Here is a 14,590-nt window from a genome sequence, read left to right on the forward strand (position 1 = left end):
CAATCTTATAGGACACAGTGAAGACAGTGCTAGTAGGAAAATTCATAGATCTGAATGACTCCAAAAAGAAACTCTAGAGAGCATACACTAGCAGCTTGACAGCACACATAAAAGGTCTAGAACAAAACGAAGCAAATACACTCAAGAGGAGTAGACAGCAGAAAATAAACTCAGGGCTGATATCAACCAAGAACAAACAAAAAGAACTATATAAAGAATCACCACAACCAGAAGCTGGTTCTTTGAGAAATCAACAAGATAGATAAACCCTTAGCCAGGCTAACCAGAGGGCACAAAGACAATATTCAAATCAACAAAATCAGAAAAGGAAAAAGGGAAACAGCAAAAGAATCTGAGGAAATTTTTAAAAAAATTATCAGATCCTACTAGAAAAGCCTATACCAAACCAAACTGGAAAATCTGGATGAAATGGACCATTTTCTAGATAGATATCAGGTATTAAACTTAAACCAAGATCCAATAAACCATCTAAATCCATAATACTGAAAGAAATAGAAGCAGTCATTAAAAGTCTCCCAACCAAAGAAAGCACAGAAGCATTTGAGTTTAGTGCAGAATACTATTAGACCTTCATAGAAGACCTCATAGCAATACTCTCCAAACTATTCCACAAAATAGAAACAGAAGAAACACTACCCAATTTGTTCTATGAAGCCACAATTAAGCTTATACCTAAATCACACAAAGACCCAACAGAGAAAGAGAATTTCAGACCAATTTCCCTCATGATTATTGATGAAAAAATACTCAATGTAATTCTCACAAACCAAATCCAAGAACACATCAAAACAATCATCTATCATGATGAAGTAGGCTTCATCCCAGGGATGAAAGGATGGTTCAATATATGGAAATCCACCAACATAATTCCTTACATTAACAAACTGAAAGAAAAAAAGCCAAACAATCCTCTCATTAGGTGCTGAGAAAGCACATTTCACAAAATTCAACAAGCCTTCATGGTAAAAGTCTTGAGGAAATCAGGAATTGAAGGCCCATACCTAGACACCTTAAAAACAATATACGGCAAACCAGTAGCTAACATCAAACTAAATGGAGAGAAACTTGAAGCAATCCCACTGAAATCAGGGACTAGACAAGGCTGCCCTCTCTCTCCCTACCTATTCAATATACTTGAAATCCTAGCCTGAGCAATTGGAAAACAAAAAAAAGTCAAAGGGATACAAATTGGAAAGGAAGAAGTCAAAGTATCACTATTTGCAGATGACATAATAGTATATACTTAAGTGTCACCAAAAATTTCATCAGAGAACTCCTACAGCTGATAAACAACTTCAACAACGTGGCTGCATACAAAATTAACTCAAACAAATCAGTATCCTCCCTCTACTCAAAGAATAAACAGGCTGAGAAAGAAATTACTGAAATGACACCCTTCACAATAGTCCCAAATAACATTAATACCTCAGTGTGACTTTAACCAAGCAAATGAAAGATCTGTAAGTCAAGAGTGTCAAGTCTCTGAAGAAAGAAATTGAAGATATCAGAAGGCAGAAAGACCTCACATGCTCATGGATTAGGAGGATTAATATAGTTAAAATGGCCATCTTGCCAAAAGCAAACTACAAATTCAATGTAATCTCCGTCAAAATTCCAATTCAATTCTTCTTCAGAGTTAGAAAGAGCAATTTGCAAATTCATTTGGAATAACAAAAAACACAGAATAGCAAAAAAAAAATTCTCAAAAATAAAGGAAGTCAGGGGGAATCACCATCCCTAACTCCAGCTGTATTACAGAGCAATAGTGATGAAAACAAACAAAAAACAAAACAAACAAACAAACAAACAAACAAAAAACTATATGGTATTGGACAGAGACAGGCAGGTAGATCAATGTAATAGAATTGAAAATCCAGAAATGAACTCACACACCTATGGTCACTTGATCTTTGACAAAGGAGCTAAAACCATCTAATGGATAAAAGACAGCATTTCCACAAATGGAGGCCAGTATGTAAAAGAATGCAAATCAATCCATTCTTATCCTCCTCCCTCCCCGTTCAAAGCTTAAGTCCAAATGGATCAAGGATGTCCAAATAAAACCGTATACGCTCAAACTAATAGAAGAAAAAGTGGGGAAGAGCCTCGAACACATGACTACTGGGGAACATTTCCTAAATAGAACACCAATGGCTTATGCTCTAAGATCAAGAATTGAAAAATGGGACCTTGGCTGGGGATTTAGCTCAGTGGTAGAGCGCTTACCTAGGAAGCGCAAGGCCCTGGGTTCGGTCCCCAGCTCCGGAAAAAAAAAAGAACCAAAAAAAAAAAAAAAAAAAGAAAAATGGGACCTCATAATATTGCAAAGCTTCTGTAAGGCAAAGGACACTGTCAATAGGAAGCTAACATACTGGGGAAAGATCTGATAGATCTTTTGATACAGGGCTAATATACAACATATACAAAGAACTCAAGAAGTTAGACTCCAAAGAATCAAATAAGCCTTTTTAATAATGGAGGACAGAACTAAACAAAGAATTCTCAACTGAAAAATATTGAATGACTGAGAAGTACCTAAAGGAATGTTAGCATCCTTAGTCTTCAGGGAAATGCAAATCAAAACAACCCTGAGATTCCACCTCACACCAGTCAGAATGGCTAAGATCAAAAACTCAGGTGACAGCAGATACTGGCAAGGATATGGAAAAAGAGGGACACTCCTCCATTGTTGGTGGGACTGCAAGCTGGTACATCCACTCTTGAAATCAGTCTGGAGGTTCCTCAGAAAATTGGACATAGTACTACCTGAGGACCCAGTTATACCTCTCCTGGAAATATATCCAGAAGATGCTTCAATGTATAACAAGGACACATGATCCACTATGTCCATAGCAGCCTTATTTATAATAACCAGAAGCTGGAAAGAACCCAGACGTCCTTCAACAGAAGAATGGATACAGAAAGTGTGGTACATTTACACAATGGAGTACTACTCAGCTATTAAAAATAATGACTTTATGAAATTCTTAGGCAAATGGATGAAACTAGAAAATGTCATCCTGAGTGAGGTAACCCAGTCACAAAAGAACACACATGGTATGCACTTACTGATAAGTTGATATTAGCCCAAGAACTCAGAATACCTAAGATGCAATTCATGGACCACATGACTTCAAGAAGAAGACCAGCATATGGATGCTTCAGTCCTTCTTAGAAGGGGAACAAAATACTCACAGGAGGAAATCTGAAGACAAATTGTGGAGCAGAGACTGAAGGAAAGGCCATTCAGAGACTGCTCCACCCAGGGATCCATCCCATGTACAGTCATCAAAGTCAGACAATATTGCTCGTGCCAAGAAGTGCATGCTGAGAGGAGACTGATATAGGTATTTCCTGAGAGGCACTACCAGAACATGAGAAATACAGAGGTGGATGCTCGCAGCCAAACATTGAATTGAGAATGGGATCCTCAATGGAGGAGTTAGGAAAAGCACTGAAGGAGATTAAGGAGATAAGAACAACAATATCAACCAACCAGAACCCCCAGAGCTACTAGGGACTAAACCACCATCCCAAGAGTACACAGGGATGGACTTATGGCTCCAGATACATATGTAACAGAGGGCGGCCTTGTTGGGCTTCAGTGGGAGGAGAGGCCCTTGGTCCTGTCAAGGCTCCATGATTTTCCCTCCCCCCAGCCCTCAGGGCTGGAAGATAGGAGGGAGTGTATGGGTAGGTGGGGGAGCATCCTCATAGAAGCAAGGGGAGATAGCATGTTTCTGGAGGGGATACCAGAAAAGGGGATAACATTTGAAATGTAAATAAGAAATAACCAATAAAATAAAAAATGTTCAAAAAAGTAGGTACTGAAACTTGTAGGAAGTATGGCTTTGAGGAATTAAGTCCTATGACTGGAAATGTCTTCCTGAAGGGATTTCTGACGTCCTAGACCCCGTCTTTCCATTTGGTTCCTGGCTGTTGTGAAGTGACCAAGCCTCCAATACCCCATGTTCCTCATAGAACACTATATATATAGCATAACCAGAGCAATGGATCAGCAACCATGACCAGATTCATCTGAAGCGTTAAAGCAAAGTAGAACCCTCTCCCTCAGGTACTTTATTTTCTCGGGGTCTTGGCACAGTGAGGGAAATCTGGCTATCACACAACTCTGGCAATTAATTTACTGTCTTATCTATTCGAGAGACTCATTAGATGTAATGTTAAGCTGGTTTTGTTTTTTAATTCATGATTCTGAAGAGAACCCTTTCAGTTTTGTAGTCTATCATATGTGAACAGGATTCCAAGAATAAATGTATAATCTGATAAACTCCAAAACAAAAGCAAACAAAACAACAACACTGAATCTTCATTTCCAAATCATCCCTGTTAAAAACGAACTATTTTTTCTTTCTTTTCTTTTCTCTTCCTTTCTTTTCTTTTCTTTTCTTTTCTTTTCTTACTTTCTTCCTTCCTTCCTTCCTTCCTTCCTTCCTTTCTTTTTTTTGAATCCCAATGGCTGACAGCCTCCCTTTCTCCACTAACCTGTAACATTTAACATAGACTATAAGAGACAATTTGTAGTTTGTGGGGAATACCATTCATTCTTTTGAATTAATCAGAATAGGATTTTCTTCCTGTAGTATAATATTTGTAAGAAATTATGCCAGAAATCATAGGACACGCAAGGATGAGCTGCTTAGATCGTGATAGTAAAAGACATGCTAACAAATGCCTCCTACCAGCCTCTTTCTCTAGAACATGTGCACTATGATCCTTCTGATATTTTTAAAGTGATAGAAGCAGCAGTTAAAGAATATGCAAGAGAAATATGTAATCCACAAACCAAAGCAATGTACAGAATATTTAAGATATTTTGAACAATTTTTTTGAGTCTTGATTTTATTGGAAAGCAAAACCTTGAGAATTTTTGAGTAAAAAACCACTGTGGTCAGGTCTCATGTAAAGGTCCTAGAACCACTGTTGCTTCAGAGGCTGAGCCAGGAGAACAAATTCAAGGCCTGTCTGGAAACCCTGTCTCCAAATAAAGAATGGAAAAGAGATGGGAACTTAACTTATTTGTTTTACTACTTTGCTTTCTGTTGCCCTGATCAAATATTGACCAAAAGGAACTCGGGAGGAAAGGGTTTATCTCACCATATAAGTTACAGTTCATCTGCAAAGGAAGCCAGGACAGGACTAATACAGGAACCTGGGGGCAGTAAATGAAGCAGAGAGCACAAAGCAACACTGCCTACGAACCTGCTCTCTAGGGGAGCTGTCACCCTCAATGGGATGGACTCTTCCACATCAAGAAAATGACCAACAGACTTTTCTTCAGTCCAAAGTGAAGAAAGTATATTCTCAGTTGAAGTTCTTTTGTTCCCAAATGACTCTAACTTAGGCCAAATCAACACAGAATTTGATTAGTGGTAGAGTACTTGCCTCTCATGTGCAAGTCAGGGGTTCAGTTCTCAGCAACACACACACACACACACACACACACACACACACACACACACACAATGAAGATAATTTTTGTTTCTTCATTTTTTTTATTTATTTCTTAACCTCTGGGGAACAAATACAAGACCTTTTTTTAGGCAAACATTCTACAGCTGGGTTCCATTGCCAGATGAAGGTTAATTTTTACATATCACAACCAGAAAACAAATTGGGAAAAGAACTGTACTATAATAGACCTACTTAATCTAAAATGAGATACCAGTGAAAACAGGTGGGAAAGGGAGTGTGTAATATTTCCCTGAAGTATATAAATTCCCAGGGAATAAAAGAATACACTCATAGATCCATAATATTTCAAGGGAGCAGCTTCATTTGTGTCTCTCTGTGATTTTCTGGATGTGTATTTATCTTGACTGCACCTTGGAGAAGACATTAGTAGGAAGTGGAATTTAGGGTTGACTGAAGATGTTACTCCTTTCTACTATATCATGGATTCTGGCATGTGTGTGGTCACCATGATCAGTGCTTTTAGAAAGGCTAGCTCTCTGTTCACCTAGTTCAAAATCACATTTACTGTTTATTCCTTGTGTTCTATAATTTCATGAAGTTCAATGTGGAGAACATATTTTTGGTTTTTGAAAGAGCTTTTTATGGACTGTTCTATGAGTTTAGATGGGCTATCCTTTTTCTTAGAGAAAAAAGTCCACCCATTTTATTAAATTTAAAATGCTCTCATCAGTATGGCTTTCTCTTCTGTTTTATCGTTCTTTTTGTAACCTGGAAATTTCCCCCAAATCAGTCTTCCAGTTCGCTGATTAGTTTTAGTATTAAAGTGATAATTGCTTCGTAAAAATAAAACAAAAGAGTAACTCTAAAAAAAAAGCAAAAGAAGATATATAGGCTACTTGGCATGCTATAGGCTACTAACCTTAATTCAGTGGAAGATATTCCGAATCAAATTTTAAAAGGCATTATGATGGAGTTTGCATATTACAAAACATTGTTTATTAACTGGTCACACTCATAGTCTTTCTTGCATAAAACGTAGAATAAGGAACAAGTAAGTATCAGAGGCTCAGAAGTCATGAGTGCATCCTGCTACTGTAGTGAACCCAAGTTCAGTCCCCAAGACCTACATCAGGTGGCTCGTGAGTCTCCTTAACTGCATCCTCATGGGATCTGATGACTTCTGGCCTTTGTGGATACATATGTTGTGTACATATACTTCCCCCCTGCCTCTCTCTCTCTCTCTCTCTCTCTCTCTCTCTCTCTCTCTCTCTCTCACACACACACACACACACACACACACACACACACACACACACACACACATGCACACACACACACACACATTCAGAAGTAAAATAAAAGACAAAAACTCTTTGACCCTGTTCTTGGAACTTTTTTCCAAGTGCATTGCCTTCTCTATCCTCAAAATGATGGCTTTTGCCTGTCTTATTTTGTCCTGTTTTATCATGTTTGGTTGTTTCTTGGATGCCTGCTCTTTTCTAAAGGGAAAGAGAGAGAGAGTAGATCAAGGGGATCAGAGGGGAAGTTGGGGGTAGCTGGGAAGAGTGAAGGAGGGCAGACAGTGGCCAGGATATATTGTATGAGAGAAGAATCTCTTTTAATAGTAAAATAAATAAGTTTCTCCATTCAAAGTAGCCATCGACAATCATGTAATAGCCAACACTTTATTTTCCATCCTGTACCTAAGTTGTGAATATACAAAAAATAAAAATAAAAGAATATTTATAGTCTGGATTAGTTGGTTGCATAATACTTGGATAATCCATGGAAAGCCCATGATGAGACTACCAATTGCTACACAATCATTAACCATTTTGATCACCATGTTTACAAAAAAGAACATGGAAACATTATGCAACTGTGAGAATCTAATAACTATACAATATTTGCAGTTGGCTGGCTAAAGCAGAATTCTGACTGAATCTGAAGGGCCAAAACACTGGAATGCTTTCATAGTTAAAGGCAGAAATAATACAATCAGAGCCCAAGAAAATGAGCTTAAATATATTTCTTAGTTGCCAAATGCTATGAGATGATAAAAAGAAAGGATATTGCTATTTGCTCCCCTTTGGTAGTGGGAAGTGACAAAGCTACATGGGGAATGGCATCTTTTATTTTATTTTTTTGTTCTCTCACCTTGTGCCGAACACATATTACTTCTCATAAAAGATTCATTTTCACAGCCCGCAGCTCTCTCTGAGTCAGCCTCTCTACCTATTCCATGACTAACACGTGATACTCATTCTGACTTTTCTCAACCCCAAAAGTTATAAAATGTGGGCCTCAAGTATGAAGCACTGAAATGAATCTTGATAGCTTCCATGCAGCTGGGTAGAGATTTTGGAAGTTCTTTTGCAGTTTAAGAACAGGGAAACTACCAATTTCTAAGACTCCATATTAACCCGGCAACTGTATAGACGTAGCAGGTGTTGGCTAGGAAGCTGTGTTTCCTCAGAATTAATGACATGCCATTATTGTAGCAATTCTTCCAAGTCTCTAGAGTGTCTGTAATTAAGAAGTTTAACTGTACTTAAAATGATATAAAGTGTCATTAGTCCCATGCTAAATCATTCCAGATTACTGATTTATTCTCCAGTGAAATCATCCAGGTAATTTTCTCTGCCTGAGTAATGTAAGGTTTCACACATGAACACCCCTACTGGATAAAGCTTTGGGTTTTCTTCACAGTTAAAAATAATAGTAGGGCTGGCGCTGGAGCTGGGGCTCGGGGTAGAGCACTTGACAAGCATGCAGAAGCATCTGCATTTCATCCCATGGAGTGTTAAAAACAACACGCTTCTTAGGGGCCCACAGTGGTATCATATGAAACGTCTGTCCAGAAAATGTCTTCACAGAAGATCTTAGACTAGTCTAGTGGTTGCCATGAACTCTGAAGTCTTCTGTCTATATTTTTGTAATATGGTGGAAATCTCTCTCCAGATGCACTAGTAGGTGAACTTCCTGAATGACTTTGGTTGAAGGAGAATCAGAAGACCCCAGCTGACCTTCCTCCCACCTTTCCCCATGCCCCCAGAACTTTCTCAACCCTTAGGCCCTTCTGAATTTACTATTTGATTTCTAAATAATAACCCTAGCCTGAGTGTTTAACTCATTATTAAAGATTTTCTTTCTCAAGATTCTTCTAAAAGCATTCAAACAATTTTTTTAATAATTGGAGGAAATATTAAATGAAATTTCTCTTGAGTCTACTCTATTGTCTTAAAGTATAAATACTCAAGAATATAGTATTTAAAATTAACATAGTACTCTCATTTTGCATATGGTTGGACAGAGTTAAAATGTTCAAACAAAACTAATTATGTTGCTCACTGATCTGGTCTTCAATGCATTACTCTGTTGGGTTCAATTGCTCGAGATGTGGCATTTCTAATAAATATATGACTAGAGGAGTAAACCTTACCACGTGACCATGATTGTGCATAAATTTGCTCCAGGTTCTGCTGGAGATCAGAGATCCAGTGCCATAACTCAGTTAGATCCAAACCTAGCATGAAATATGAAAGAGAGCGATAGGATTTGACTCTGGAAACTTGAAATGTGTGTCTTCATAGCTCCCCAGTCCCTGCTGCTGACAAAATAACCAATTGTCCGGACTTCACTCTTTCTGGTAATGTTTATTACCCTCGTGCTCTCATGCTTCTGCCTGAGTTCACAATGCTCTGTCTAAATCACATAAATATTTTTCTGCCAAAGGCACCTTCCTGTGTATTTCCATACAAATCTTCTGCTTTTAATTGCAAAATCTTTATTTAAATGTCTTTATTTAAATGTATATTTTCACATTGATATAGAATTCCACACTGAAAATAATTTTCCAGACTGTCAATAATGTTTCATTATCTTTTTGTTTCTGTCACCGCTATCATAGAGTCTGTTGTAGTCTTATGGTTGCTACTTTAAACTTAAATTTAAATTTTAACTTCCCCATATTTTTAATTTTTTGTCTGTCTTCATCCATAAGCACTTTTCTTGCATTTATCTCATTTGAATCTTTTGGAATTTGTTAACTCTGGATTCTTCAATCTGGATTCTTCAAACTGTCATCAGTTTAGAAACTGTCTTGTTTCTCCTCTTGGCGCTTTAAATCCATGGTCCTCAATTTTTCTAATTCTATGACACTTTAATATATTCCTCATGCTGTTGACAACCTTCAACTATAAAATTATTTTCATTGATACTTCATAATTTTAATTTTACTACTTCATAATTACTTTATAACTAATTATTATGAATCATAATATAAATATATGTTTTCTGATGGTCTTTGGCAACCTCTGTGAAAGGGTTGTTCAACCCCCAAAGGGAGGACCATTGCTTTAAATGGTGTTATTGCAACAGTGATGTATTTATATTTTATTAAATACGCATTTGGGAACAATGGCAATTGAAAGGGGAGTTAGAAGTGGGAAAATCGATTGGAAGTCCAAGAGAGAGCTCACTATGGCACCTCATAACCCAAGCAAGCTGACAATCAGGATTATGAATGCCAAAGCTTGACTTTTGTGTGACTGTGTGGAAAGCTAATTATATATTAGGCATTTGCCAGAAAAGGCTAAATTCTGCATGTCTATGATTTTTGCCAATTATTGGCACTTTTGTTAGTGCTACAGTCATAAGTGTGCCTGCTTTTCTAAAAGTTTCTTAGTACATTTAAGACAGGTGGTGCCTCCCTGTATAGTTCAACTCTGTTATGCCATTACCCTCTGCAGAGCACAGCCCTCACGCTATGTAAATTCCAAGCCAACATTCCAATATTCTGTGTGGAACTCAATTTTAGCATAACTAAAATGACACGACCTCTCATGAACAGGTAGAAGAACTTTTCCCTTGGATTTTCCCAGGGGCAGAGGTGCCATCTTGAGCTCTTGTTTGCTCATGGAATCTGAAATTTTGTAAACTACCATGCCTTTGTGAGTGCTGTCTCATTTGTCCCTTCCATCCTGTTTCCTGTCCCTTGGCTAGTATATATGCCATGATTACCTCTCCCTTGGATTTCTAAGTGATCTTTTCTCTTTCAACTGTCTTTCCCCCCAAAAAACTATCAGTGGTTTCTCATGTACATTTAATAAAATACAAATTCATTGTCTCGGTATTCGAGGCAATCCATATTGTGCTCTTAATCTATGAACTTTGTCTTGTACTACACTCTAGTAGTCAAAATACGTTCACAAAAATTTAATCTGTAACTCTATTTTTCAGAAAACAGACCTTTCAGAACCGTGTTGTCAAGCATAGTAGACACCAGTCACTCACATGTAGCTTCTGAAAACTTGAGATGGGGCTTGTACCAATTAACACGCACTACAAATATGAAATACTGAGTTGTAAAAACGTACTATCAGAGAACAGTGTGTTACAAGCCAACAGCTTTTATATTATTTACAGATTGAAATGATAAGATTTTGTTATATTAGGCTCAATCTAAAAACAAAGTTATATACCTTGTCAATTTTATAATGTAGATTTGGGAAATTTTAAATGACATGCATGTGTTGAGTTTGTGGCTCCTGTTCTATTTGTACGGAATAGTTCAATAATATATTATATATACAGAGAGTTGCTGTAAAAAGATTATGATTAGAGACCTGGGTTTACTTTTGTTTTTGGAAAAAATGTCTCTGAATTTTGATTGCCTATAATAAAAATATTAACTTTCAAAGATGATCATTTTTTTTCTGAGCTAACTCTATAGGAAGCTTTCCTAGTAAACTTCACTGAGAATAGTTTCCCTCAATGGATTCATTATGACTTTGATGGTTCTAAAACTGACTGAGCAAAGGAGACTTTCCCAAAGTATATGTCAAGACTTGTAAGTGACCCAGGCTCTGGCTACATTAATACCAGGCTATATAAACCAGGTTCTGAATGGAGTCGGGCATTAATGTCTTGTAAAATCTATACTAGAAACTGAAATTGATGATAGCATTGGTGCTTACCAGATGTCTCCTTTTTTGTGCCATATTTCTTGCTCCCTCACTTTCTATCTTCTTTTCCTCAAGGTTTTGTTCTTCAGTGCTACTTAGCATGTTATGAACCAAAACTGAAAATCTGAAATGTTTTACTGCAACCAAATCTTTTAAGGTAAGTTCAGTGAATTTGATATAGCAATTACTCCTTTAGGTTCCTCCTGGTTCATTTCATCTTTAAACCAAATCAATGGGGAATACATTATTACGGTCCTTATTGTGATGAATATGAAAACCATGAGTGCTTTGAGGCCTGTGACTTCTTAAACTGGATAACACAGTTGGGATTTGTACATAGATTGGATTGATTGGAAACTGCCAGTAATTAATCATTGCTAGCCCAGAAAAAGAACAAAAGAAATTTTTTAATATGGGTACCAACGTATAACCCAACCAGAAGGGTAAACAGACAGATATGCTCTTTTAAAAACAGAGTTCAATAGGTAGAGGTGAGCATACAAAGTCTAGCAACTGTTGCAGAAGGCTTACCACTTAAGATTGTCTCACAATGGGGTTGGGGATTTAGCTCAGTGGTAGAGCACTTGCCTAGCAAGCACAAGGCCCTGGGTTCGGTCCCCAGCTCCGAAAAAGAAAAAGAAAAAAGAAAAAAAAGATTGTCTCACAGTACAGAAAAATATCTGCAAATGCTAGCCAACTAAACCTTGTGCTCTCTACCATGTGAGATCCCCAATAGACAAAAAAATGGTGTCTGACTTATGATAGACACTAGGAATATCGAGTATGTGACTAGATTCACAAATGTCCTAGTAATGGATTTACAAGGTATAGTTCTTGCTCAAATAAACTTACAGTCTGCTGGTGAAAAATGTGAAAGAAAATAGCAACAGCCTTTCTGAGATGTGTTACAAAGCAGCTAAGTTCAGAGGGGAGGGTGGATATAAGAACATAAAGTGCCTCTCAAGGAAGACCCTTTGTGGAGAAAAAATGGCCACACACGCTAATCTCTTACCTAGAGAGGAAAGTTTTCCCCCGAAGCATGACATAGGCCCCTTTATTTTATTTGTCCAGGATCCAGGAATGCACCTGTATTTTTTTAATTTGGTTTATATTTGGCTTTTTTTTTTGAATTAGCACTACAAGCAGGGATCTCGTGTTGTCACACAGTGTGGAATTCCATCCACGCAGGAACTCGCAGAAGACAATGTGTTGTCCTCAATCCTGCTTCCCTTTTCCCTGCCTTGATCACTCAGTTGCAACCTCCTACCTAACAGGTCTCCTTAATGGCTTTCTAATCTGCCTCCTGTTGTCCACAACTCTGTAGCTACTGCTATAGTTTGGCTTCTGATAAGCTCTCTCATGGATGACTGTGTCAGCTTCCTGATGGGTTGCCCTGCCCACACCTTATCTTTTGCTTCCACTGCAGCTGGAGAGAGCTTCCCAGGGAGTAAGACTGACCAGCTCTCCCTTTTTTGAATCTTAAGTGGTTCTGTACTGCACAGACACACATACATACACACACACACACACACACACACACACACACACACACAAACATACACACACACACTTTTGATACCATTCATGTTTCTTCTTGTACTTGTGCCTCTGATGGACTGAATTGATTACATACTTTGAATCTTGTCCTAGTGGGTGATGTGTCCCTGCTTCCCACAACTGCTGTCCTCATGCTTCATGTTCTACATTCCTCCTTCAGCCTTCTTTCATGTATCTCCTTCCAGTTATTCTTCATATGTGGGCCCTGCTGTGGCCTTCTGGACAACTGTGGTTCAAATCCTCTAATAACCTGGTTATTCTATTATGTTGCGGTAAGAATATAAGAGTGGCGAACCAGTTCCCACGAGTTCTCACTCAGCATTCCAGCTGTTTCTCTAACAGCTGCTTTCACACACTGTCCCCTTGGTGGGTAAAAATCAAAGTTCCAGAAACTGGTAATTTAGCAATTAGATTTATATCTTAAAGACTCAATGCACAATACATCCACAGAATAAATTCACTGCCAATTAATAATGGCTGAACCCACCTAGACAAGATAAAATTGACCCAGACCACCTGGATCAGCATCCTCTTCCTTCATCTCCATCTTGATTTCTTTCCCTCCTCCTCTGGCCTTTCAAAAACTTTGCCCCCGCCCCACTCTCTACTATCCAATCATGTATTGCCTTGACATCATCCTACACTATCATGTCCTGAGGATTCCTTCAATCAAGTTTGAGCATCTTGTGCTAGAGAGAAGTCAGTATCCATTTCCAAACCTAAGGCAACTCTCATTGCATAGCAAGGACAGAATAGGTGCTTTTAGTGGTCAGCCCTTTGTAGGCAATCTGTCCAGTAATAAATAGCGTCTCTCTTCACATTCGTGAATATCTGACTGGAGAGGTTGTGCTGAAGACCTTTATGGAAGTTAGAGGCTGTGTGGGGGCTAGAAGCAGACATCTGTGGGTGTCCAAGCAAATGAAGGACAACTGTGCAAGATTTATATAATCGACACTAACTGAATAGACTAGACAAAAATGAGCTTGGAACCAAAATGTTCTTTTCTGGCCAATCTTTCGGGTGTGAGTACTGACCAAACCACTACTTAGCTGGCCACCTGGAATACTCAATGTCCCAAGAGACACAGTGGCAGCCAGAATTGAAGGCATTTTCTATCACCACTCAGGACTTTTTTGTTGTTGTTGTTTTTAGATTCCATGCTCTAGTGATGAGAGAACAGAACCATGTAATCTGCCATATAAATGGCAAGAATATTAAAGTCTGAATGTAATGCAAAATTCACGTCTCATTATACATTATGTTTTAATTAGAAAAAAATGATATGAAAGTTAATAATGGGAACTTTTTGTGCAGGCACCGCTATTGTTATCAGTAAAAATACAGCACTGAAACAAAATTATGGGAGGGAAAATATCATGCCTTTGTTTCTAAAAAATTTGCATGTGCATGTGTTCAGAGAAAGAAAATGACAAAGAATAAAAAGTCTTTCTTATTCACTGATTTCTGTGATCTGTCAAAATGCCAAATAATCCATTTAATCAATCAGAATATGAAAGGATGTGACAGACCCCAAGCTTGTTTGAGATATTAGCTGTGCAAAGTGCTTCAACTCTCATATGAAGTTATGTCACAATACCAATTACTAAATG

This window comes from Rattus norvegicus, chromosome 7 (assembly GCF_036323735.1).
Source record: "Rattus norvegicus strain BN/NHsdMcwi chromosome 7, GRCr8, whole genome shotgun sequence".
Lineage (NCBI taxonomy): Eukaryota > Metazoa > Chordata > Mammalia > Rodentia > Muridae > Rattus > Rattus norvegicus.